Source organism: Anabrus simplex, chromosome 2, assembly GCF_040414725.1.
Source record: "Anabrus simplex isolate iqAnaSimp1 chromosome 2, ASM4041472v1, whole genome shotgun sequence".
Classification (NCBI taxonomy): Eukaryota; Metazoa; Arthropoda; class Insecta; order Orthoptera; family Tettigoniidae; genus Anabrus; species Anabrus simplex.
In genome coordinates this window covers 919274870-919301064 of record NC_090266.1, presented here as the reverse complement: position 1 = coordinate 919301064, position 26195 = coordinate 919274870, and the positions used below count along the sequence as shown (strand labels likewise).

The 26195-nt window shown below is 38.1% G+C and overlaps 1 long non-coding RNA gene across 1 annotated transcript in view; it reads right to left on the bottom strand.

Moving 5' to 3' along the window:
* Positions 1 to 21362: 21362 nt before the first annotated feature.
* The window catches only part of LOC136863188 (uncharacterized), a 179259-nt gene continuing 174426 nt past the window's right edge, over positions 21363 to 26195 (bottom strand). The window contains exon 3 of the long non-coding RNA XR_010859166.2: positions 21363 to 21451. This is a non-coding gene — a long non-coding RNA (uncharacterized lncRNA). The remainder of the gene's footprint in view (positions 21452 to 26195) is intronic.

Sequence of the window (26195 nt, the reverse complement as noted above, 5' to 3'; positions counted from 1 at the left end):
GGCTAAGTAGTGTGTGTCAGTTTCTATGCGGTTCTTAATTTGCCGGTGATACACTAAGGCAAAGTGTGTATATTCTTATTTCTTGTCAGTAGAGTGTGCCTGTCTTTGTTATTGCTTTATTTGCAGGAGATACACAAAGGCAAACGGTGTTTATTTTCAAATCATTTAAGTAGAGTTTGTCAGTCTCTTTGTAGTGTATAATTTGCCGGTGATATACAAAGACAAACTGTGTTTATTCTACCTTCCTCTAATTAGAGTGTGCCAATTTCCGTGCTGTGTATTGTTTACCAATGATACACAAAGGTAAACTGTGTTTATTCTTCCTTCCCCTAAGTAGAGTGCGCCAGTTTACGTGCTGTGCATGATTTACCGATGATACACAAAGGCAAACTGTGTTCATTATACCTCTCCCTGAGTGTCTTTATTCCAAAATCCTCTAAGTATACTTTGTCAGTCTCTGTGTAGTGCATTATTTACCGGTGGGGCACAAACGCAAACTGTTTATTCTTTTGTCCTCTGAGTAGAGTGTGGCAGTTTCCGTGTCGTGCATTATTTACCGATGATACACAAAGGCAAACTGTGTTCATTCTTTATGCCTCTAAGTAGCGTGTGTCAGTTTCCGTGCTTTGTATTATTTACCGATGATACACAAAAGCAACCTCTGCTTATTCTTCCTTCCTGTACGTAGAGTGTGCCAATTTCTGTGCTGGGCATTATTTGACTTTGTGATACACATAGGCAAACTATGTTTATTCTTTCTACCTCTAAGTAGTATGTTTCAGCTTCCTGCTGTGCATTTTTTGCCCGTGATACACAAAGGTAAACTGTGTTTATTCTTTCTTCCTCTAAGTAGCGTGTGACATTTTCCGTGATGTGCATTTTTTACCGATGATGTACAAAGGCAATGTGTGTTTATTCTTTCGTCCTCTAAGTAGAGTGTGTCAGTTTCCGTGCCGTGTATTTTTACCAATGATAACAAAGGCAACCAACGTATATTCTTAATTACTCTAAGTAGTGTGTGTCAGTCTCTGTTTAGTGCATTATTTACCGATGATACACGAAGCAAACGGTGTTTAATCTTCCTTCCTCTAAGTAGAGGGTGTCAATTTTCGTGATCTGCATTATTTAGCGATGATACACAACGGCAAACTGTAGTTAGTCTACCTTCCTCTAAGTAGAGTGTGTAACATTCCGTGCTGTGCATTATTTACCGATGCTATACAAAGGCAAACGGTGTTTTTTCTTCCTTCCTCTAACGAGAGTGTGTCAGTTTCCGTGATGTGCATTATTTACTGGTTTTTATTTAGTGTGTTTATTCTTTCTTCCTCTAAATAGATTATGTCAGTTTCCGTGATGTGCATTATTTACCGACGATTCACAAAGGCAAACTGTGTGATTTATTAATATCTCGCAGTAGAGTGTGTCAGTCTCTGTTTAGTGCATTATTTGCCTGTGATACGCGAAGGCAAATGGTGTTTATTCTTCCTTCCTCTATGTAGAGTAAGTCAGATTCCGTGCTGTGTACTATTTACCGACGATACACAAAGGCAAACTGTGTTTATTCTTTCTTCCTTTAAGTAGAGTGTGTCAGTTTCCGTGCTGTGTATTATTAACCGATGATACACTAAGGCAAACTGTGTATATTCTTAGTTCGTCTTAGTAAAGTGTGTCCGTCTTTATTTAATGCATTATTTGCCGGTGATACACAAACGCAAACGGTCTTTATTCTTAAATACTCTATGTAGAGTTTGTCAGTCTCTATGTACTGCATTATTTACCGGTGGGGCAAAAAGGCAAACTGTTTATTCCTTTGTCCTCTGAGTAGAGTGTGTCAGTTTCCGTGCCGTGCATTATTTACCAATGATACACACAGGCAAACTATGTTTAATCTTTCTGCCTCTAAGTATAGTGAGTCAGTTTCCGTGATCTGTATTATTTACCGATGATACACAAAGGCGAACTGATATTATCATTCCTTCCTGTGCGTAGAGTGTGCCAATTTCTGTGCTGTGTGTTACGTGCCTGTGATACACAAAGGCAAACTATGTTTATTCTCTCTACCTCTAACTAGAATGTGTCAGCTTCCTGCTGTGCATTATTTACCGATGATGCACGAAGGCAAACTGTGTTTATTCTTCCTTACTCTAATGAGAGTGTGTTCAGTTTCCGTGATGTGCATCATTTACCGGTGATACACCCAGGCAAACTGTGTTTATTCTTTCTTCCTCTAAATAGAGTGTGTCAGTTTCCGTGATGTGCATTATTTAGTGCTGATACACAAAGGACAACTGTGTTTATTCTTCCTTCCTCTAAGTAGTGTGTGTCAGTTTCTGTGCGGTTCATAATTTACAGGTGATACACAAAGGCAAACGGTGTTTATTCTTCCTTCCTCCAAGTAGTGTGTGTCAGTTGCCGTGCTGTGTATTATTTACCGATTATACACAAAGGCGAACTGTGTTTATTCTTCGTTCCTCTAACTAGTGTGTGTCAGTTTCTGTGCGTTTCTTAATTTACCGGTGATACACAAAGGCTAACAGTGTTTAGGGTACCTTCCTGTAAGTAGTGTGTGTCAGTTGCCGTGCTGTGTATTATTTACTGATTATACACAAAGGCAGACGGTGTTTATTCTTCCTTCCTTTAACTAGTGTGTGTCAGTTTCTGTGCGGTTCTTAATTTACCGGTGATACACAAAGGCAAAGAGTGTATATTCTTATTTCTTCTCAGTAGTGTGTGCCAGTTTTTGTTATTGCTTTATTTGCAGGTGATACACAAAGGCAAACGGTCTTTATTTCCAAATCATCTAAGTAGAGTTTGTCAGTCTCTTTGTAGTGTATTATTTATCTAGATACAGTGTTGAAGATTCTTTCTTCCTCTAAATAGAGTGTGTCAGTTTCCGTGATGTGCATTATTTACCGATGATTCACAAAGGCAAACTGTGTGATTTATTAATATCTCGCAGTAGAGTGTGTCAGTCTCTGTTTAGTGCATTATTTGCCGGTGATACACGAAGGCAAACGGTGTTTATTCTTCCTTCCTCTATGTAGTGCACCCGCTCACTTCCTGAGTCCCAGACTAGCATTTATCTCAGGGGTGATCAGTTCGAAAACGATAAAAAGAATTATATAAAGAAATCAAATTATATATCGGCGCATCAAATGAACACAGGGATGAACGGGGCGTGCAAATTAAGGTTACGGGGGACGACTCATTCATGGATACATATTTTTGACTCCACAATAAGACTGGGAAGTGACAACATAAATTCCATGGGCGCACTGGACTAACTACAATAAAAAGATATGGAAACTGTTTGCTATTGAAATTACAATGAGGAGCAATTTATTCACTTATTTGCAAACTACACATGATGACAATTATTACATTGGGTCACTTCCATCCTGAAAAATAAATGACATACTACTTGGATTTACCTCACTACTCTGGTAGTGTAAACATCTGGCGAATTCGCCCCAATTGGTTACTGGGGATCGAATTCACATCCGTATGATTGGACGTTTCACCGCTGGAGATCTTCTTTCGGAGACGAAGGCACGACAGTAACTTTTTACTGTCGTCTCCTCGTTCCGTTTGGACATGAGACACTTCCGGTATGTACATTCTGGTGAGCCGGACACCCACCGTGGAAATGTTATCGTCTCGAAAAAACGGGAATGTATAGTACGGACAAACTCTAGCCTATTATTTCCAGATTCACAAACACGCCAGGTAGAGTTCATTTACTCAAAGCCTATTTCAATATTTACACTTGTCAATACGACAAGACGTACGGAAAGGTTCATTACTATGCTCTGACAATGAAGACATGTGCCGTCCGTGGGTTATTTACGTATATACCGCTAAGAATCTCCCCGTGAAAACCCAACATCTGGTTCTGGGCAGTTCGACACAGGACGACTGTCCCTATCATATCCTCCTATGATTATTAAATAATATCATTACCATTCTTTATCTGATCATTATCATATTCTGTGATTACCATCAATTATTTTATTATTATCATTAATTTCAATTATAATCCTATATTTGATTATTATCATTTGTCATCCTGAAAAATAAATGACATACTACTTGGATTTACCTTGGGCATGAGACACTTCCGGTATGTACATTCTGGTGAGCCGGACACCCACCGTGAAAATGTTATCGTCTCGAAAAAACGGGAATTTATAGTAGGACAAACTCTAGCCTATTATTTCCAGATTCACAAACACGCCAGGTAGAGTTCATTAACTCAAAGCCGACGTTTCAAACGAAGGTTCGTTCTTCCTCGTAATTTATCCGCACAATTTAATGATCAGCTTCCTAAAAATATTATTATTATTATTATTCTTATTATTATTATTATTATTATTATTATGATTATTATTCGTTTAGGCCTACGATGGACCACGTGGTTCTTAACTCTGGTGAGCCCTTTTCTTCCTCTTAGCCCAATATTCCTTCATTCTAACGCTATGGATGTCTTTTCTTTCTTGAGTCCATTTCACTCCTACTCCTGGACGCAGTGATTTAGTTGTTAGTGACTGGAGAGAGTCAGATGTCTTGACTAACTTTCCGAATTTATCTCGGTTGTAAATGTCAACGTGATCAATGTTTAGGTATTGTAGGTCTTTCCGCACTAAATTCGTCCATTTGGCATTTGTTGCTTTCCCTCTAGATACAGTGTTGAAGATTCTTGAAGTGAGTCTCTGGCTGTCCATCCTGACTACGTGACCATAGAAGATTAGTCTTCTCTTCCTCATAGCTGTTGTAATGCTCTCTATTTTACTGTACAGTTCATTGTTGTGCCTGATTCTGTAGCCATCTCCTTCTTTAATGGGACCCATAATCCTTCTGAGGATCTTTCGCTCTTTCAGTTCTAGTTTTCTGAGTTGTCCTTTCCGGGTCATGTTTAGGCTTTCTGAGGCGTACAGTACAGATGGTCTTACTACGGTGTTGTAGTGTCTAAGTTTAAGATTCAAGGAGAGGGATTTAGACTTGTATATATTCTTACAAAGATGATAAGCTCTTTCGAATTTAGTGCATCTACTCTTCATTGTAAGATCCTCATTAACATTTGGGTTATCCACTCTCCAAGATATTTGAATGAGATGGCCTTGTGTATTATTTTGTCCCCCAAAGAAATGAAGTTGGTTGCTTCTCTGATGTTGGTCAGAAATTTTGTTTTATTGACAGCGATCTTTAGCCCTGCTTTAGCTGCTATGCGTTCTAGGGAGGATAGCTGGTATGCAGCTTCTTCCATACTTGAAGCTAAGAGTGTGAGGTCATCTTTTTTGTAGCCGATTTTTAATCCAGAGTTGTCAGCTAGTGTGTTCGTCCATTCCCGAATGACCTTCTCCAGCAGACAGTTAAACAGGATAGGGGACAAACCATCTCCCTGTCTAACACCTGTTTTGATCTCGAAACTTTTTGATAATACCCCTCTGAATTTGACTTGGGACATGGTGTTTGTCAGAGTATATTATTATTATTATTATTATTATTATTATTATTATTATTATTATTATTATTATTATTATTATTATTATTATATGATATTCGTAACAACGAATCATCGCCCATTAAATATCTTAACTTCCTTTCATCATAATTACTATTCTCAAATTACTATTGCAAGTTCTTCATCTTCCGCTTCTTCAACTTTTCATTATTATTATTATTATTATTATTATTATTATTATTATTATTATTATTATTATTATTTCACGTTTACACTACCGTCAGCGATATTTGTGGTTAAATGCATAAACCTTTACAACTTCAGTCTACTTTGGCACTACGCAATTGATTTAAGACAAGATTCACTTGGAGTATGATTATTATTATTATTATTAATATGAAAAATGGAAAGATGATATTTTAATTTCCACTCTTTAGAATTTAGTCACATATGTTAAATCCCGTTATGAACCACTAAGATCTGCTTTATATCGGTCGGGACAACACGGTATTCGGGACCGTACCTTCAGTTTCGTACTGCCGTTAATTTATATGGGGACACACGTCCTCCCAAGACACATCTCACAACCTATGGCACATCGCGGCTGGGCAAATACCTCCAATGCCGGCGATTGCTAAACTATTCCTTCCAATTTGAAGTCCATTTCCTTTTATCGGAACTCTTCAAACATTTAATTCATAAATTAATCCTCGGTGCGTGGATTCTGCCACTAATAACACCGGAATATGCATTTTATATCATCTTAGGCCTTGAGATTCATCTATTTCATCATTACAAACAATACGGCTCAATTTATTTCACGCCGGATATTCGTCCCTCATGACTTCTAACTCTAAATATGGGCTCAAACCATTCTGGGCTTTTAACATATCGTGACCATTCTAATTCACGTGCCTCTATCGCTTTTAAACAAATTTTAATGGTTAAATTCAAGTCCAAAAACGTGAAATCAAAACTTTACGTAAAATCAAACTGATTACGAGAATGAAAGTCTTTAACGCTACATGTCATCTCCACATTGATTATTATTTGCACTAGCTAACTCACGAAGCACTGTCATTATTATTATTATTATTATTATACTTTAACTTGCAAACGCACAAATATTATTATTATTAATTTACTTTCCTTTGCCAACTCACAACCATTTTTATTATTATTATTTTCTCGCAAACACACCGATCATTATTATTATTATATAGAACTTACAAACGCCCATAGCAGATGGAACATTATTACTATTATTACTATTATTATTATTATTATTATTATTATTATTATTATTATTATTATTATTATTATTATTATTATTATTAATTTCTCGCACTTATTATTTTCATCAAAAAAATTAAAATAAAAAAGTAGCTTCCTTTTTTATTCTTCTTCTCCTGCTTCAAATCTTCTCATTATTATTATTATTAGTTAAAAATCTCAAATTTTTCATTTCAACTCCCAACATCATTGTTATGTCCAAAATATAAAAAAAAGTAAATTCTTCTTCTTCTTCTTCTTCATAATTTATTATTATTATTATTATTATTATTATTATTATTATTATTATTATTATTATTATTGTTATTTTAATGACCTTCCGTACGCAACACAAATTTTACATCCTCTGGCATTTTCATAATCTGGCTGTCTGGTAGAAAATATTCCTAACATACAAATAATCACCGCAGTGATTGAAATCAAATAAATGGGTTAGCACAAAAAGGAATTTAACACTTGAAATGAACTTAAGTCAAAGTATCACAAACAGCATGCATTAATTGAAAGAAATATAGCCCATATTTACATTATATACAACAAACAAATACTCAAATTAATTAATCTAACCCATTATTACGTTAATATAAATTAGTTCGTCCGTCTAACAAAAAAATAAAATCATGGACTGGGGAGGCGGACCATGTTAAGTAACCATAATAATCTACATTGAACCCCGTTTAGTCGCGATAACATCCCCAAATATTAAATTTGTGTACTCATTCCTAAGTAGAATTCCACTGTCTCGTAGCGGGAGATAGGCCGCACGGCCCCATGGTGATTTACTCGTCCGTCATGTCGCACAATATAAAATTAACACAGCAAAACACTTCTGTACGATTACCCATGATTAACACCTTATTAAATTCTGTACAAGAATACTAATTAAAAAAACACTTACAGGTGCGCCTAGACCCCTGACACTCGCACAATATATTCTTCATATAAGCCCGAAACACACTTCGTGACACATTACGACGAAGTGTCGTTCATTTGAACCGGCGCGTGTCGCGTCTTCAACCGGCACTTCCTGGTTTATTTCTAAGCCGTCTTGATAATCGCCTACCTCCTATAGTTCCCTGCTCGTATAGTTATTCACCGTCTATCTTGAGGTATTTACTTCAGGCTCCGCACACTGCCTTCCAAAGGTACTATCGGCGTTCCGTTAGTTATTTATTTAATCACATGACATTTATTAAATTCAACATACAGTTGTACTGATTATTTACACTCGGTACTATGGATAATCTCACTGTTCGTCTTCATTCTCCTAACAACTCACTCACTTTCAGCTCTAATTGACTTCGAATGCGTCCCGAGGTACTGACTTACAGAGTCAACGTGTCAGAGTCTCAACTACTTCATACGACTGACACGACTGGTGACCGATAACAACTGGTGGCTGGTAAGAACTGGTTGATGTGAGGTCCCACTACTCGTTATTTATGGACGACATGGTTTCCCGCCGGGGTCATCCGCGGTCATCTCCTAGGGAGGGGGGTTGGTTATCCTAAATTGGCATATGCAGGTGGATTTTGATCCCTTGCTTTATCCTACTTAATAAACTGGCGATACACATTCATGTGTCGTATTCTGAACTCATATCGTTCGGTGATCATGGAAATATCACTTAATTCCTGTCCTCCACCTTTCGCGCGCTAACTCGGCGTCCCTGATGGCGTGCTCATCTTGACCAATGGCGAGATAGCGTGGGTCATTTCCACGAATTCATTACTTTAATTTATTACGATTACAATTAATCAACATGGGAATGATATCCCAAAAATCCCCTCTATTCAATTATGTAGTTGGAATAATTTAATTATTGTTATCGGAGAAGCTAACTGGAGTTCACTCTGAGTTTTTCTTATGTTGGTTTATCTGCGGGCCTATGATAAATTTTTCTATTGGTCAACACCGCATCGGTTAGTTTAAAACCTCTTCCTTGCAACATGACAACACAAAATGCCTTGAGGCCGTGGAAAATAATGGTACGTCATATTCTCGGTATTGGTGCTGCACCTGCATGCCATTATTCCGAAATACCTACTCTTTCACTTCCTTGTAGTCATTATTCTGTTGTTGTGAGCTCTAGTTTTAATCCTCTTAGATTCTGACCAAGAAACATTCTCCCCATAATGACAAGCTTAGCTGTGGCGACGGACAGTCGCGCTATGTCTAGCTTATGTTGAAATCCTCCCGTCCACACAAAACTGACACTGTATTCCATTTAATATTCCTATATATCTGTATTTATCTTATAAAAAATCAAATCATGAAACTAGGGCCTATCTCATCCGGGTACATTTTCCTGTTGCTCGGTAAAAATATCTTGTAATAATCATGAGATTTTTTTGCTATATCCGCATTATACTTTCATCATGATTTGATTACTGCTGTCATTCCTTTTCGATGGTGACTGATCTCGTCCCGCAGATTCTGGTTATTGAGTCTCAGTTCTTCATTCTCTCGTTGAATCAGGTTAATCCTGTTAACAAAATCTTGGACATCGCTGTCGGGCTCTCCTCATTCTGGGCATGGTCTTGCTTCTATTTGCCTATGGATCAGTTGGACTTCTTCTTCTCTTCCGTCTCCTTCATCATCCTCTCCTTCGTCCTCATCTTCTTCTTGGTCGTCCTCCGCTTTATTGAAACTCTCTCGTTTTCCTCCTAGCTCCGAGTTGTCGTTGGTCCTCGAATCTAGGGGCGTTTGGATTTAGCTGGCTACTATATTGAGAACGTGACAACGGCGCGTTCTTTTCCCCGTTGCGACCACCATTAGCCTCCTTCTTCCATTTGTCTTCTAAATATTGCTTGGTCTCCTGATGTAGCTCCTCCATAGTTTGTATCGTCGCCTCTATGTACGGTTTCCCATCGTCTCGGTCCCAAACACTACATGGCTTGTCATCCATTCGGTCATGATTTTGGATTGCCTCCTTCCATTTCCTCTTCTTCAGCTCATCGAGGTACTGCTGGGTTTCTGGGTGTCAATCCTCCCCATTTCTACGGTATTCCTCCGTGTAAGGCCTTCGGTTATTCTGATTTCTTCGGTGGTACGGCTGAGTTTCGCTCCTTCCATTCCGATATCCACGGTATCCCCTTTCGTCATGGAATTTAACATGCTTCGTTTGCCAGTTGCCTTCCACAAATCCTCCTCGATTCTTCCATTGTCGAGGTCTCCAACCTGGATCATACATCCTCTTGGGTTCAGGATCGGTACTCGTTCCTTGACTTCTAGTACTGATGCTTCTAGTTTCCGTCTGCCTCTCGACGTTATTTATCTGTTGCTCTCTAGGCCTGGGTTGCCTCTGGTTAGAGTGATACGTGGTCTGATCTAATTGACGCAACAGAGCTTCCGCTTGTACTGCCGTCTGAATATTCGACGCAATCATCATCCGCTGGACCTCAAATGGCAACTGCTTCCCGATAGCGCTAATGGGTTCTGTCTCACTGACCGGATTGTCTAATTCCCGCATCTTATGAAATTGGGCTACGAAATACTCTGAATATTTAGTTGGGGACGATGTTGAATAACGTCTAGAATACAACTCCAACCTAAGATCTTGCTGTTCTTGGATACTCCAGAATTTTTGCAAAAACGCCTGTCGGAATCCCATGAAATCCTCGAATGTGTATAAGAAGGCCCTGAACCACATTGCAGGTGCTCCGTCCAAAAACTTCTCTACAGTTCGTAATTGCCACTCCGCCGGAATTTTATTTTCACTAATATAGTTAGTGATCTCGCGGATGAAGCCTTTAGGGGTTATATGTCCTCGAGCGTCGTATCTAGGTGGTTTGTCGTCTGACATTTTGATGACGTGGACCACAGATGTTGGAAGGGCATTTGTCCGGTCGTATCGGCTTGTGACATGCCTTCCTTTTTATGAAAGCCCTGATTGTCTGGGGTCTCGAAATCTCGGTACTGGAGATGGAAGTCCTGAACTGACCCTGGCTGTTCTAACCTGGCCTTGACCTGTTCCAGATCCTTTCTAATTTCATCCAGCCTTTCGGCATTACTGTCTGACATTTGCTTGGACACTGAATTCTGCCCCGTGTGTACCTTAAATTGTTCCACTATTCTGACCTCTGTGTCAGCGATCGTCTGGCTTTGTTCCGCCAACCCATCAGTTTTTCTGAACAATGCTATATTTGCCTCCTCACACTGTGTGAGTCTACGGCTACGATCTTCCGAATTCGTCTTTATATCCTGAATTTCATTTCTGAGACCTGCTACTAGTACTAGGGTACGAACAGTTTCACCTCGTAACTCATCGATTCCCTTTTCGTGCCTGTCCAAAGTACTTGCAGTATATGCACCTTTACTTTCCACGTGGCTTCGGATGATATCGTTTTCCTTGCGACATTCACCCCTCACCTCTTCGATGTGCGCCTTTAAATCTTCGCGGTCGACCAACCTCTGAGCTGAAATCTCCTGAATACTGGCCTTTAATTTCTCCTTAATTTCGTTACGTTCTAGTAACGCCTCATCCCTGAATCGGTCAACCTTTTCATTGACACTAATAATACAAGAGTCGATATGCCCTTTCAATTCGTCCTTAGCGAAATGACACGCCTCCTGGACTTGGGTCATTTGGTCCCGTAATTCCTGTCCCAGTGAAATGCTGGCGGCATGAACCCCGGCTATTTGTTTCGTGAGTTTCATTTTATTAATTTCACATGCGGCCTGTACCATATCGACTTTATTTTCCAAAGAAACACTAACGGCCTGCACCTTGTCCACTTTAATTTCTAACGAACTATTAGCGGCATGTATTTGTTCCGTCAGTTCCTGTCTATTAGCTTCAATTTTACGCTCTAGTGAAACGCTCGCGGCCTGAACCTTGTCCACTTTATTTTCTAGCGCACCACTAGCGGCATGAACTATAGATGTCAGTTCCGTGAGTTCTTGTTTATTTAGAACCATAACTCGCATTAAGTCTTCCAAAGTGAGAGCTTTCACCTCTCCCTGTCCTTCTAACTGTTCACCTTGGGGACGCTCCCCACCTTCGTCTGACATTATATCAAATGAGAAAAGAGGGCCGATCAGCCTCTCATCCTATCGCACACACGATTACGACAATTGTGGGTCTAGGCCCTATCATACGGTTATATCCTCGTTAATATTTTCTAGAATTTTAACTTTCCAAATTCAAAGCCAAAACAATATTTTTCGCTTTCACATAGCGAATAATTTAGATAACGTAATTCAAATTTGCATATTAATTGCCATCACGTGCTTATTATGCCTGAAATACATATCATCAGTCACTCCAGACTATGACAACAACAACAATCGATAATACAACGATGTAAAACTTGAAGTCACCTGTCTTGAAATAATTTACATTTAACTTACACAGTTCCATTTCTTTTTATTAATACTTGAATCTGGTTCACATTCACATTTTTACCAAATATAGTATTCCTAATAAATTTTGCCTATAAAAAATTCCTGCCCATGGATAGTTACATTTATGTGGAGTCTCACTAAATCACAATAAAATTTTAATTTCATAGAATAGGGAATTATTAATTTAATGAGCCTTTATAGCAATAAAATACTATTGTATAATTATCAAGTCTAGCCCCGTTCGAAACTAACCATACTTTAACATGAATTACTACTTGACATATCTAAAACCACTATTTAACTTAACCGTGATGCGGTCAAAATTTAATTAAATATCCCGATTGGGTTTACATTTAAGTTAAACATCTGGACCTATCTATAATGCAATCGGACACTGAGCTGGTCGCTCACGATATCGTCGCTAATACAACAAAAAGTTCAGGGCTTTTTTTGCGTAAAAAATATAAAGTCACACGTTGCTCAAACATGATGCAATAGGCCCTTCACGTTGAGCGCCATGATGCACCCGCTCAGTTCCTGAGTCCCAGACTAGCATTTATCTCAGGGGTGATCAGTTCGAAAACGATAAAAAAACTTATATAAAGAAATCAAATTATATATCGGCGCATCAAATGAACACAGGGATGAACGGGGCATGCAAATTAAGGTTACGGGGGACGACTCATTCATGGATACAAATTTTTGACGCCACAATAAGACTGGGAAGTGACAACATAAATTCCATGGGCACACTGGACTAACTACAATAAAAAGATATGGAAACTGTTTCCTATTGAAATTGCAATGAGGAGCAATTTATTCACTTATTTGCAAACTACACATGATGACAATTATTACATTGGGACACTTCCATCCTGAAAAATAAATGACATACTACTTGGATTTACCTCACTACTCTGGTAGTGTAAACATCTGGTGAATTCGCCCCAGTTGGTTACTGGGGATCGAATTCACATCCGTATGATTGGACGTTTCACCGCTGGAGATCTTCTTTCGGAGACGAAGGCACGACAGTAACTTTTTACTGTCGTCTCCTCGTTCCGTTTGGACATGAGACACTTCCGGTATGTACATTCTGGTGAGCCGGACACCCACCGTGGAAATGTTATCGTCTCGAAAAAACGGGAATGTATAGTACGGACAAACTCTAGCCTATTATTTCCAGATTCACAAACACGCCAGGTAGAGTTCATTATCTCAAAGCCTATTTCAATATTTACACTTGTCAATACGACAAGACGTACGGAAAGGTTCATTACTATGCTCTGACAATGAAGACATGTGCCGTCCGTGGGTTATTTACGTATATATAGCTAACAATCTCCCCGTGAAAACCCAACATCTGGTTCTGAGCAGTTCGACACAGGACGACTCTCCCTATCATATCCTCCTATGATTATTAAATAATATCATTACCATTCTTTATCTGATCATTATCATATTCTGTGATTACCATCAATTATTTTATTATCATTAATTTCAATTATAATCCTATATTTGATTATTATCATTTGTCATCCTGAAAAATAAATGACATACTACTTGGATTTACCTTGGGCATGAGACACTTCCGGTATGTACATTCTGGTGAGCCGGACACCCACCGTGAAAATGTTATCGTCTCGAAAAAACGGGAATTTATAGTACGGACAAACTCTAGCCTATTATTTCCAGATTCACAAACACGCCAGGTAGAGTTCATTAACTCAAAGCCGACGTTTCAAACGAAGGTTCGTTCTTCCTCGTAATTTATCCGCACAATTTAATGATCAGCTTCCTAAATATTATTATTATTATTATTATTATTACTATTATTATATGATATTCGTAACAACGAATCATCGCCCATTAAATATCTTCACTTCCTTTCATCATAATTATTATTCTCAAATTACTATTGCAAGTTCTTCATCTTCTGCTTCTTCAACTTTTCATTATTATTATTATTATTTCACGTTTACACTACCGTTAGCGATATTTATGGTTAAATGCATAAACCTTTACAACTTCAGTCTACTTTGGCACTACGCAATTGATTTAAGGCAAGATTCACTTGGAGTATGATTATTATTATTATTATTAATAATATGAAAAATGGAAAGATGATATTTTAATTTCCACTCTTTAGAATTTAGTCACATATGTTAAATCCCGTTATGAACCACTAAGATCTGCTTTGTATCGGACGGGACAACACGGTATTCGGGACCGTACCTGAGGTTTCGTACTGCCGTTAATTTATATGGGGACACACGTCCTCCCAAGACACATCTCACAACCTATGGCACATCGCGGCTGGGCAAATACCTCCAATGCCGGCGATTGCTAAACTATTCCTTCCAATTTCAAGTCCATTTCCTTTTATCGGAACTCTTCAAACATTTAATTCATAAATTAATCCTCGGTGCGTGGATTCTGCCACTAATAACACCGGAATATGCATTTTATATCATCTTAGGCCTTCAGATTCATCTATTTCATCATTACAAACAATACGGCTCAATTTATTTCACGCCGGATATTCGTCCCTCATGACTTCCAACTCTAAATATGGGCTCAAACCATTCTGGGCTTTTAACATATCGTGACCATTCTAATTCACGTGCCTCTATCGCTTTTAAACAAATTTTAATGGTTAAATTCAAGTCCAAAAACGTGAAATCAAAACTTTACGTAAAATCAAACTGATTACGCGAATGAAAGTCTTTAACGCTACATGTCATCTCCACATTGATTATTATTTGCACTAGCTAACTCACGATGCACTGTCATTATTATTATTATTATACTTTAACTTGCAAACGCACAAATATTATTATTATTAATTTACTTTCCTTTGCCAACTCACGAACATTTTTATTATTATTATTTTCTCGCAAACACACCGATCATTATTATTATTATATAGAACTTACAAACGCCCATAGCAGATGGAACATTATTATTATTATTATTATTATTATTATTATTATTATTATTATTTCTCGCACTTATTATTTTCATCAAAAAAATTAAAATAAAAAAGTAGCTTCCTTTTTTATTCTTCTTCTCCTGCTTCAAATCTTCTCATTATTATTATTATTAGTTAAAAATCTCAAATTTTTCATTTCAACTCCCAACATCATTGTTATGTCCAAAATATAATAAAAGTAAATTCTTCTTCTTCTTCTTCATAATTTATTATTATTATTATTATTATTATTATTATTATTATTATTATTATTATTATTATTATTATTATTATTATTATTATTATTATTATTATTATTATTATTATTATTATTATTATTATTATTATTTTAATGACCTTCCGTGCGCAACACAAATTTTACATCCTCTGGCATTTTCATAATCTGGCTGTCTGGTAGAAAATATTCCTAACTAACATACAAATAATCACCGCAGTGATTGAAATCAAATAAATGGGTTAGCACAAAAAGGAATTTAACACTTGAAATGAACTTAAGTCAAAGTATCACAAACAGCATGCATTAATTGAAAGAAATATAGCCCATATTTACATTATATACAACAAACAAATACTCAAATTAATTAATCTAACCCATTATTACGTTAATATAAATTAGTTCGTCCGTCTAACAAAAAAATAAAATCATGGACTGGGGAGGCGGACCATGTTAAGTAACCATAATAATCTACATTGAACCCCGTTTAGTCGCGATAACATCCCCAAATATTAAATTTGTGTACTCATTCCTATGTAGAATTCCACTGTCTCGTAGCGGGAGATAGGCCTCACGGCCCCATGGTGATTTACTCGTCCGTCATGTCGCACAATATAAAATTAACACAGCAAAACACTTCTGTGCGATTACCCATGATTAACACCTTATTAAATTCTATACAAGAATACTAATTAAAAAAACACTTATAGGTGCGCCTAGACCCCTGACACTCGCACAATATATTCTTCATATAAACCCGAAACACACGTCGTGACACATTACGACGAAGTGTCGTTCATTTGAACCGGCGCGTATCGCGTCTTCAGCCGGCACTTCCTGGTTTATTTCTAAGCCGTCTTGATAATCGCCTACCTCCTATAGTTCCCTGCTCGGATAGTTATTCACCGTCTATCTTGAGGTATTTACTTCAGGCTCCGCACACTGCCTTCCAAAGGTACTATCGGCGTTCCGTTAGTTATTTATTTAATCACATGACATTTATTAAATTCAACATACAGTTGTACTGATTATTTACACTCGGTACTATGGATAATCTCACTGTTCGTCTTCATTCTCCTAACAACTCACTCACTTTCAGCTCTAATTGACTTCGAATGCGTCCCGAGGTACTGACTTACAGAGTCAACGTGTCAGAGTCTCAACTACTTCATACGACTGACACGACTGGTGACCGATAACAACTGGTGGCTGGTAAGAACTGGTTGATGTGAGGTCCCACTACTCGTTATTTATGGACGACATGGTTTCCCGCCGGGGTCATCCGCGGTCATCTCCTAGGGAGGGGGGTTGGTTATCCTAAATTGGCATATGCAGGTGGATTTTGATCCCTTGCTTTATCCTACTTAATAAACTGGCGATACACATTCATGGGTCGTATTCTGAACTCATATCGTTCGGTGATCATGGAAATATCACTTAATTCCTGTCCTCCACCTTTCGCGCGCTAACTCGGCGTCCCTGATGGCGTGCTCATCTTGACCAATGGCGAGATAGCGTGGGTCATTTCCACGAATTAATTACTTCAATTTATTACGGTTACAATTAATCAACATGGGAATGATATCCCAAAAATCCCCTCTATTCAATTATGTAGTTGGAATAATTTAATTATTGTTATCGGAGAAGCTAACTGGAGTTCACTCTGAGTTTTTCTTATGTTGGTTTATCTGCGGGCCTATGATAAATTTTTCTATTGGTCAACACCGCATCGGTTAGTTTAAAATCTCTTCCTTGCAACATGACAACACAAAATGCCTTGAGGCAGTGGAAAATAATGGTACGTCATATTCTCGGTATTGGTGCTGCACCTGCATGCCATTGTTCCGAAATACCTACTCTTTCACTTCCTTGTAGTCATTATTCTATTGTTGTGAGCTCTAGATTTAATCCTCTTAGATTCTGACCAAGAAACATTCTCCCCATAATGACAAGCTTAGCTGTGGTGACGGACAGTCGCGCTATGTCTAGCGTATGTTGAAATCCTCCCGTCCACACAAAACTGACACTGTATTCCATTTAATATTCCTATATATCTTTATTTATCTTATAAAAAATCAAATCATGAAACTAGGGCCTATCTCATCCGGGTACAGTAGAGTGTGTCAGTTGCCGTGCTGTGTATTATTTACCGACGATACACAAAGGCAAACTGTGTTTATTCTTTCTTCCTTTAAGTAGAGTGTGTCAGTTTCCGTGCTGTGTACTACTGGGGATCCTTGTAAGTGTGTAGCTGTGAATATAAGGAAGGATCTCCGTTACGGTAATCACATAAATGGGATTGTAAATTAAGGTACAGGTCTCTGCACATGCATATGAGTGTGTTTAGGGTTTGTAGTAAGGATATAAAGGAGAGGGCATATAAATCTCTGGTAAGACCCCAACTAGAGTTTGGTTCCAGTGTATGAGACCCTCACCAGGATTAACTGATTCAGGAACTGGAAAAAAACCAATGGAAATCAGCTCGAATTGTTCTGGTTGATTTCCGGCAAAAGAGTAGTGTTACAATAATGCTGCAAAGTTTGGGCTGAGAATAATTGAGAGAAAGAAGGAGATCTGCTCGACTAAGTGGCATGTTCCGAGCTGTCAGCGTAGAGGTAGCGTGGGATGACGTTAGTAGACGAATAAGTCTGAGTGGCGTTTATAAAAGTAGGAACGATCACAATATGAAGATAAAGTTTTAATTCAAGAGGACAAACTGGGGCAAATATTCATTTATAGGAAGGGGAGTTAGCAATTGGAATAACTTACCAAGGGAAATGTTCAATAAACTTCCAATTTCTTTGAAATCATTTCGGAAAAATCTAGGAAGACAACAGATAGGGATTCTGCCACCTGGGCGACTGCCCTAAATGCAGATCAGTATTGATTGATTGATATTTACCGATGATTCACAAACGCAAACTGTGTAATTTATTAATACCTCTTAGTAGAGTGTGTCAGTCTCTAATTAGTGCATTATTTGCTGGTGATACTCAGAGGCAAACTGTGTTTATTCTTCCTGGCTCTAAGTAGTGTGCGTCAGTTTCCCTGCTGTGTATTATTTACCGATGATACGCAAAGGCGAGATCCCTCGTGCCGCAGACAGCAGCGCGTCGGCCTCTCACCGCTGGTTCAAATCCCGGTCACTCCATGCGAGATCTGTGCCGGACAAGGCGGAGGCGGGACAGGTTTTTCTCCTGGTACTCCGGTTTTCCGTGTCATCTTTCATTCCAGCAACACTCGCCATTATCATTTCATAGCATTTATCACTCATTAATAAGTCACCTTGGGACTGAATATCCCATTGTAATAACAGCCTATTTATGTTTCATTCATTCCATCACTGACCCGGTCAATGACGGGAAAACAGGTTGAAAGTTTTCATTTTTCACACAAAGGCAAACTGTATATATTCTTTACCCTACACTACATGAATTATTTACACCCACAACTCTGACGTGAAAATATTCATAGAGGGAGATTAGATATGTATCACTTTGACAACACATTATTGATGTATTTGATCATACTGCTGAGTAAATATGGAAAAATTCAGGAATGTGCAAAAAACGCTATATCTCGCGGTGAAGGTTCTTTTTGTACAAACGTTACCCAGTACAGAATATGAGCAGAATTATTTTTTATTACTTATAATAAATAGAAAACGAATAAAATTAATTTAAATAAGACGGTTTTATTACATTGAAGGTATTGGAAAATAATAGCTTGCTCAAATGGGTAGGTAATGTCCGCAGTTCAACTGATGTGATAGCCTTTAAAACAATCAGCATTCTTTTTCAAACACAGTGCTGCTCGGTCATGGCTGCTAATTTGAGATGACCACCAGCCATAAAATATAGATTGCATGGTTGCTGATCCATCCATCCATCCATCCATCCATCCATCCATCCATCCATCCATCCATCCATCCATCCATCCATCCATCCATCCATCCATCCATCCATCCATCCATCCATCCATCCATCCATCTTTGTTTCAGATAGATCCCAACAGGCAGGCATGCAGAACACACAGCGTCAACATTTAACATACATACATCCTACAATATATTGAAGCCTATACGCTATCATCACAATAAAGTGCAACTCAAATCTCCATCAAGTTGCGCGACACTCAAATCGAATCAAACTTATAACCGGCACCATTTAACCCAGTAACAACATATGCAGCTTTTGTCTACGACATTCATAGATCAAGACAACTTCATTACGAGTAGCAACTTATAAATTATAACGGATGAAAAACAACATAAGCTCTAACCTCAATATTATATATCATGTACTTTACTAGCGCAAGTGGTAAAATACAACAATACCAATAAGAAATTTGGTCCTATCCTATTAGATTAATATTTTATATTTTAACGGCCTGTCATGTCAGATCATTTTTTATACACATATCATAGATTATAATAATTTTATTGTACTGGTGTCAACAAATGTAGACCTAACGCACAAAAAATGGACACATAAGGTACCATATAACAAGTGTTTCTAGTCAAAAAGGTATCATTTTAACAAGCTTTTTCATGTTTGTTTCCAATTGGACTTACTTATAAAAGTGAAATACCTCAAACATCTAAAAAGTGCAAACAGTCCTACTGACATTTTATAAAAACAGATACAATGACGTGAGATACCTCAAGCAATAAAATAGTTTTAAGTCTCCATAATAGACTCACAATTAATAATGTGTATATAAAAAAATTACTTTATGTTCTGTAATATAGGTGTCATGTGACGTTAAGGTTCAAACCAATTAGTGCCATTCAAACCAAAGATGGACACATTCTTTTACAAGCAATTTTTAATGTTTTAATCAATATGAAACAACTATACTGAATGTAACATCCTAAGCAATGACTGAGAACAAATGTAAGATCTCCTCAATGTATATCAGCCTAGACATGGTGTGGTCACGTGCCACACACATACAAATACTTTCTCACTAACAACCTAACAACTTTCATATTTAATTTAATTGAACTAGTCGCACCAGATACAATCTTTTACATGTGATGTTTTTATAAATATTTCATTGTGTGTCAACTGAGGATGATCCCATAGGGATCGAAATAGGTATTGAATGATTTTACCACTTTAGAGTAAATACATTAATGTATTGATAAGGTGGAAACTTCTCAATTTTCCTTATATTAACGCTACACTATGCAGTGTAGGGTTAAATATTCCAAATAATTATACAAATAAAACATTGGCATTCTGCAACATTCATAACAACGCCATTTATAAGCGGTAAAGCAAATAAAAATAATTCTAAATCTCGTTACATAGATTTGATATATTTTTTAAGTTTCTTGGAAAATTAACCATTTGAAGATGGCCGGTTTTCTAAATACACGACTCAATTAGTTTACTCGATTCAAGTATCCGTGGTATTTGCTTGTAGGAAACTTTAAAACAGAAGTCTACAAGAAAAGTCCATGTACGTGCAGAATGAAGTCAGACACGTGAAATTTCAGAGACGGAGATACGAGTGTTTCGGTTGTTTTAAATACTTTCTGTATCGAGAACAGTTGCCTTGATGAGAGGTAATATCTATATTAGTTTCAGCTTCAGTCATTGTTAATGTCCGGCTCCAATGCTAAATGGTTAGCGTGTTGGTCTTTGGTCACAGGGGTCCCGGGTTCAATTCCCGGTAGGGCGGGAATTTAACCATAATTAGTAATTCCCCTGCACGGGGACTGGGTTCATCATCATTTCATCCTTATCACGACGCGCAGGTAACCTACGGGCGTCAAATCTAAAGACCTGCACCTGGCCTCTTCGGAGGCCACACGCCATTATTATTGTTAACTCTTATGAAAGTGGACGGCCATCCGCGTTCCTGACTCCAACTCTCACAATCCACTGCTCGAGTACGTTTAATCCCGGCATTAATTACGAGTGCTAGAAAAAACTCTTGTTGATGCTTTACGTTCTGTGAAGACATCATTGTCAACTTCATGTACTTACTGCACGGGGAGTAGCACAGTCAATGCCTGGGGCTCTTTGGCTAAATTATTAAATAACTGGTGAATTTCCATAAAACTTTATTATTCAAATAAATAATTGATTACAGTTGATTGCAGGTCACTGACTTGAGCGCCGTTTCAGCAATTTATCTGAAACAAAGAAATCAAGAATTTTATATTAGTAAATAGCCTAATATAGACAGTTTAACGCTTTCTCACATAACATCACTTAAACTGTGAGCGTTTCTCGATTTAAGCTTTGAACTCATTACGTTGTGTTCAGCCAAGTCACGTGCAGATTTAAGCTTTCAACTCATTAGGTTGTGTTCAGCCAAGTCACGTGATGATTTAAGCTTTCAACTCATTAGGTTGTGTTCAGCCAAACCACGTGCAGATTTAACCTTACATCTCATTAGATTGTGTTCAGCCAAGCCACGTGCAGAGTTAATCTTTCGACTCATTAGGTTGTGTTCAGCCAAATCACGTGCAGATTTAAGCTTTCAGCTCATTAGGTTGTGTTCAGCCAAGCCACGAGCAGCTTTAAGCTTACATCTCATTAGGTTGTGTTCAGCCAAGCCACGTGCAGATTTAAGCTTTCAACTCAGTAGGTTGTGTTCAGCCAAGTCACGTGATGATTTAAGCTTTCCACTCATTAGGTTGTGTTCAGCCAAACCACGTGCAGATTTAAGCTTACATCTCATTACATTGTGTTCAGCCAAGCCACGTGCAGAGATAATCTTTCAACTCATTAGGTTGTGTTCAGCCAAATCACGTGCAGATTTAAGCTTTCAGCTCATTAGGTTGTGTTCAGCCAAGTCACGAGCAGATTTAAGCTTACATCTCATTAGGTTGTGTTCAGCCAAGCCACGTGCAGATTTAAGCTTTCAACTCAGTAGGTTGTGTTCAGCCAAGTCACGTGCAGAGATAATCTTTCAACTCATTAGGTTGTGTTCAGCCAAACCACGTGCAGATTTAAGCTTACATCTCATTAGATTGTGTTCAGCCAAGCCACGTGCAGAGATAATCTTTCAACTCATTAGGTTGTGTTCAGCCAAATCACGTGCAGATTTAAGCTTTCAACTCATTAGGTTGTGTTCAGCCAAGCCACGAGCAGATTTAAGCTTACATCTCATTAGGTTGTGTTCAGCCAAGCCACGTGCAGATTTAAGCTTTCAACTCAGTAGGTTGTGTTCAGCCAAGTCACGTGCCAATTTAAGCTTTCAGCTCATTAGGTTGTGTTCAGGCAAGCCATGTGCAGATTTAAGCTTTCAACTCATTAGGTTGTGTTCAGCCAAGCCACGTGCAGATTTAAGCTTTCAACTCAGTAGGTTGTGTTCAGCCAAGCCACGTGCAGATTTAAGCTTTAGCTCATTAGGTTGTGTTCAGGCAAGTCACGTGCAGATTTAAGCTTTCAACTCATTAGGTTGTGTTCAGGCAAGCCATGTGCAGATTTAAGCTTTCAACTCAGTAGGTTGTGTTCAGCCAAGTCACGTGCCGATTTAAGCTTTCAACTCATTAGGTTGTGTTCAGCCAAGCCACGTGCAGATTTAAGCTTTCAACTCAGTAGGTTGTGTTCAGCCAAGTCACGTGCCGATTTAAGCTTTCAGCTCATTAGGTTGTGTTCAGGGAAGCCATGTGCAGATTTAAGCTTTCAACTCATTAGGTTGTGTTCAGCCAAGCCATGTGCAGATTTAAGCTTTCAACTCAGTAGGTTGTGTTCAGCCAAGCCACGTGCAGATTTAAGCTTTAGCTCATTAGGTTGTGTTCAGGCAAGTCACGTGCAGATTTAAGCTTTCAACTCATTAGGTTGTGTTCAGGCAAGCCATGTGCAGATTTAAGCTTTCAACTCAGTAGGTTGTGTTCAGCCAAGTCACGTGCCGATTTAAGCTTTAGCTCATTAGGTTGTGTTCAGCCAACTCACGTGCAGATTTAAGCTTTCAGCTCATTAGGTTGTGTTCAGCCAGATTTAGCAACATACTCTCGCAAAGCCCATTTGAATTCGCCCGCGAAGCGATGTGATTGGCTAACTATAGCAGCTTATGAAATGAGAACGGCGCGATATATCGAAATTCCTTTTTCAAATGATTTAACAACACTAATACTCATACACCCGGTTCAAAAGAGACAATATGTCCGGAGATTATTGGTTAGGTAAGGTTAAATTTATCTTAGAGAAGTTACGATTGGGTAATTATTGGCAGATAGACATGGTTAGGGGAGATGCTACATTATGGAAGAGACTCGTACGAAGGGTCAAGGATACTCAAAGACAGTTGTTGGAGTCTGAGTGCAGGAGCAAACCGACCCTCTCGGTATTTAATATGATAAACCAGAAAGCTAATGTAAGGAAAAGTAACGTAAACATAAGAGAAAGAAGAGGTCTGATATGGTGGATGATGCGAATCCACAAAATCAAGGGATGGACAAGGGAAAAGGAAAAAGCATGATGTGCGTTGTGTGGGGAAATGAGTGAAGAATTTCATCTCCTAAAAGAATGTAAAAAAACTATAGTGTTAGAAGAAAATTATTTAGTAATAATAATAGAAATAGTAAACTATTAGTGTTAAGCACTGAAAATATTTAAGTTGTGTGTGAATTTGTATATGATTATGGTGGATTTAGAATGTCAAACTAGTAGTATTTCTTGTAATACTTCCTTTCCATGGAATTGTTTGTTGTATTCTCGTTGTTTGTTTGTTTGTTTGTTTGTTTGTTTGTTGTTATTGGGTAATTATGTTAACTTTATTATTATACTGCTGTAAGTGACCATTGCCACCAGGATATTTCTCATTTGCGATGTATTTGTTAATAATAATAATAATAATAATAATAATAATAATAATAATAATAATAAATCAGAAAGAAAATGATCTTAAAATTATAATATGGATGAAAAATGAATGGAATAACCCTAGTAATGTAAGCAAGTACTTAGCTGTACTTAGAAATACGTGTTTACGAAAGTTACAGGAAAGGAGTAGTTATAGTACTTAGCTGTATATCGGTAAAAGCTATATGCACAATTACTCAGGCATTCAGAGAGAGACAGGGGCGTACCCATAGCTGGCGGTTATTCGTAGCTCGCAAAGTAGGGAGTGACTGAATGGGTTACTATATTTCTAGGAAATAGATCTCAGAGAATTAGAGAAGGCGAAGCTTTATCTGACGCTGTAATAATGAAGAGGGGAATTCCTCAAGGCAGTATTATTGGACCTTTATGTTTCCTTATATATATGAATGATATGAGTAAAGAAATGGAATCAGAGGTAAGGCTTTTTGCGGATGATATTATCCTGTATAGAGTAATAAATAAGTTACAAGGTTGTGAGCAACTGCAACATGACCTCGATAATGTTGTGAGATGGACAGTAGGCAATGGTATGATGATAAATGGGGTTAAAAGTTAGGTTGTGAGTTTCACAAATAGGAAAAGTCCTCTCAGTTTTAATTACCGCGTTGGTGGGGTGAAAGTTCCTTTTGGGGATCACTGTAAGCAACCAGGTGTTAATATAAGGAAAGATCTTCAAAGGGGTAATCACATAAATGGGATTGTAAATTAAGGTACAGATCTCTGCACATGGTTATGAGGGTGTTTAGGGGTTGTAGTAAGGATGTAATGGGGAGGGCATATAAGTCTCGGTAACATCCCAACTAGAGTATGGTTCCAGTGTATGGGACCCTCACCAGGATTACTTGATTCAAGAACTGGAAAAAAATCCAAAGAAAAGCAGCTCGATTTGTTCTGGGTGATTTCCGACAAAAGAGTAGTGTCACAAAAATGTTGCAAAGTTTGGGCTGGGAAGACTTGGGAGAAAGGAGACCAACTGCTCGATTAAGTGGTATGTTCCGAGCTGTCAGTGGAGAGATGGCGTGGGAGGACACCAGTAGGCGAATAAGTTTGAGTGGTGTCTTTAAAAGTAGGAAAGATCACAATATGAAGATAAAGTTGGAATTCAAGAGGACAAATTGGGGCAAATATTCATTTATAGGAAGGGGAGTTAGGGATTGGAATAACTAACCAAGGGAGATGTTCAATCATTGTCCAATTTCTTTGAAATCATTTAAGAAAAGGCTAGGAGAACAACAAAAAGGGAAGCTGCACGTGGGTGAATGCCCTAACTGCAAATCAGTATTATTGATTGATTGATTGATTGATTGATTGATTGATTGATTGATTGATTGATTGATTGATTGATTGATTGATTGATTGATTGATTGATTTATTGATTGATTGATTGATTGATTGATTGATTGATTGATTGATTTAATTTTTTAGTAGTAGTAGTTACGGATAGTGGAATCTTCTACCTTCCACCACTCCAATGGCCTTCATGGCATGTACGGAGATTAAATTTCTTTTAAGTTTTTCAGTACATATACAGTAATGGAAAGAAATATTCATATAGTATGCGCTGCAAAACGTGGTGCGTGTTTTAACAGTAAATTAAAAACTGCATATAAGCTGATAGGCACTAAGATGTAACGTAATATAACTAAGTCATTGGTTGTACAGTTTTTCGTATGACACGGAAATATTCTATGAAAATAAAAGATGCAATTCGTACGGCATTCAACCGGGAACACAAGAGGCTAGTTGTAACCGAAATCGCGTAGTGCAAGGAACACTTGTGTACCGTGACGGGAGTACTGTGGAACTGCAGAGAACATTCCTTTCTCCCAATATCATCTTGTTTTTACAACTTGTTTTACTTCGCACCGACACGGACAGGTCCTGCGGCGACGATGGAATAGGAAAGGCCTCGGAGTGGGAAGGAAGCGGCCGTGGCCTTAATTAAGGTACAGCCCCAGCATTTGCCTTGTGTGAAAATGGGGAAACCACGGAAAACCATTCTCAGGGCTGCCGACAGTGAGGTTCGAACCCACTATCTCCCGA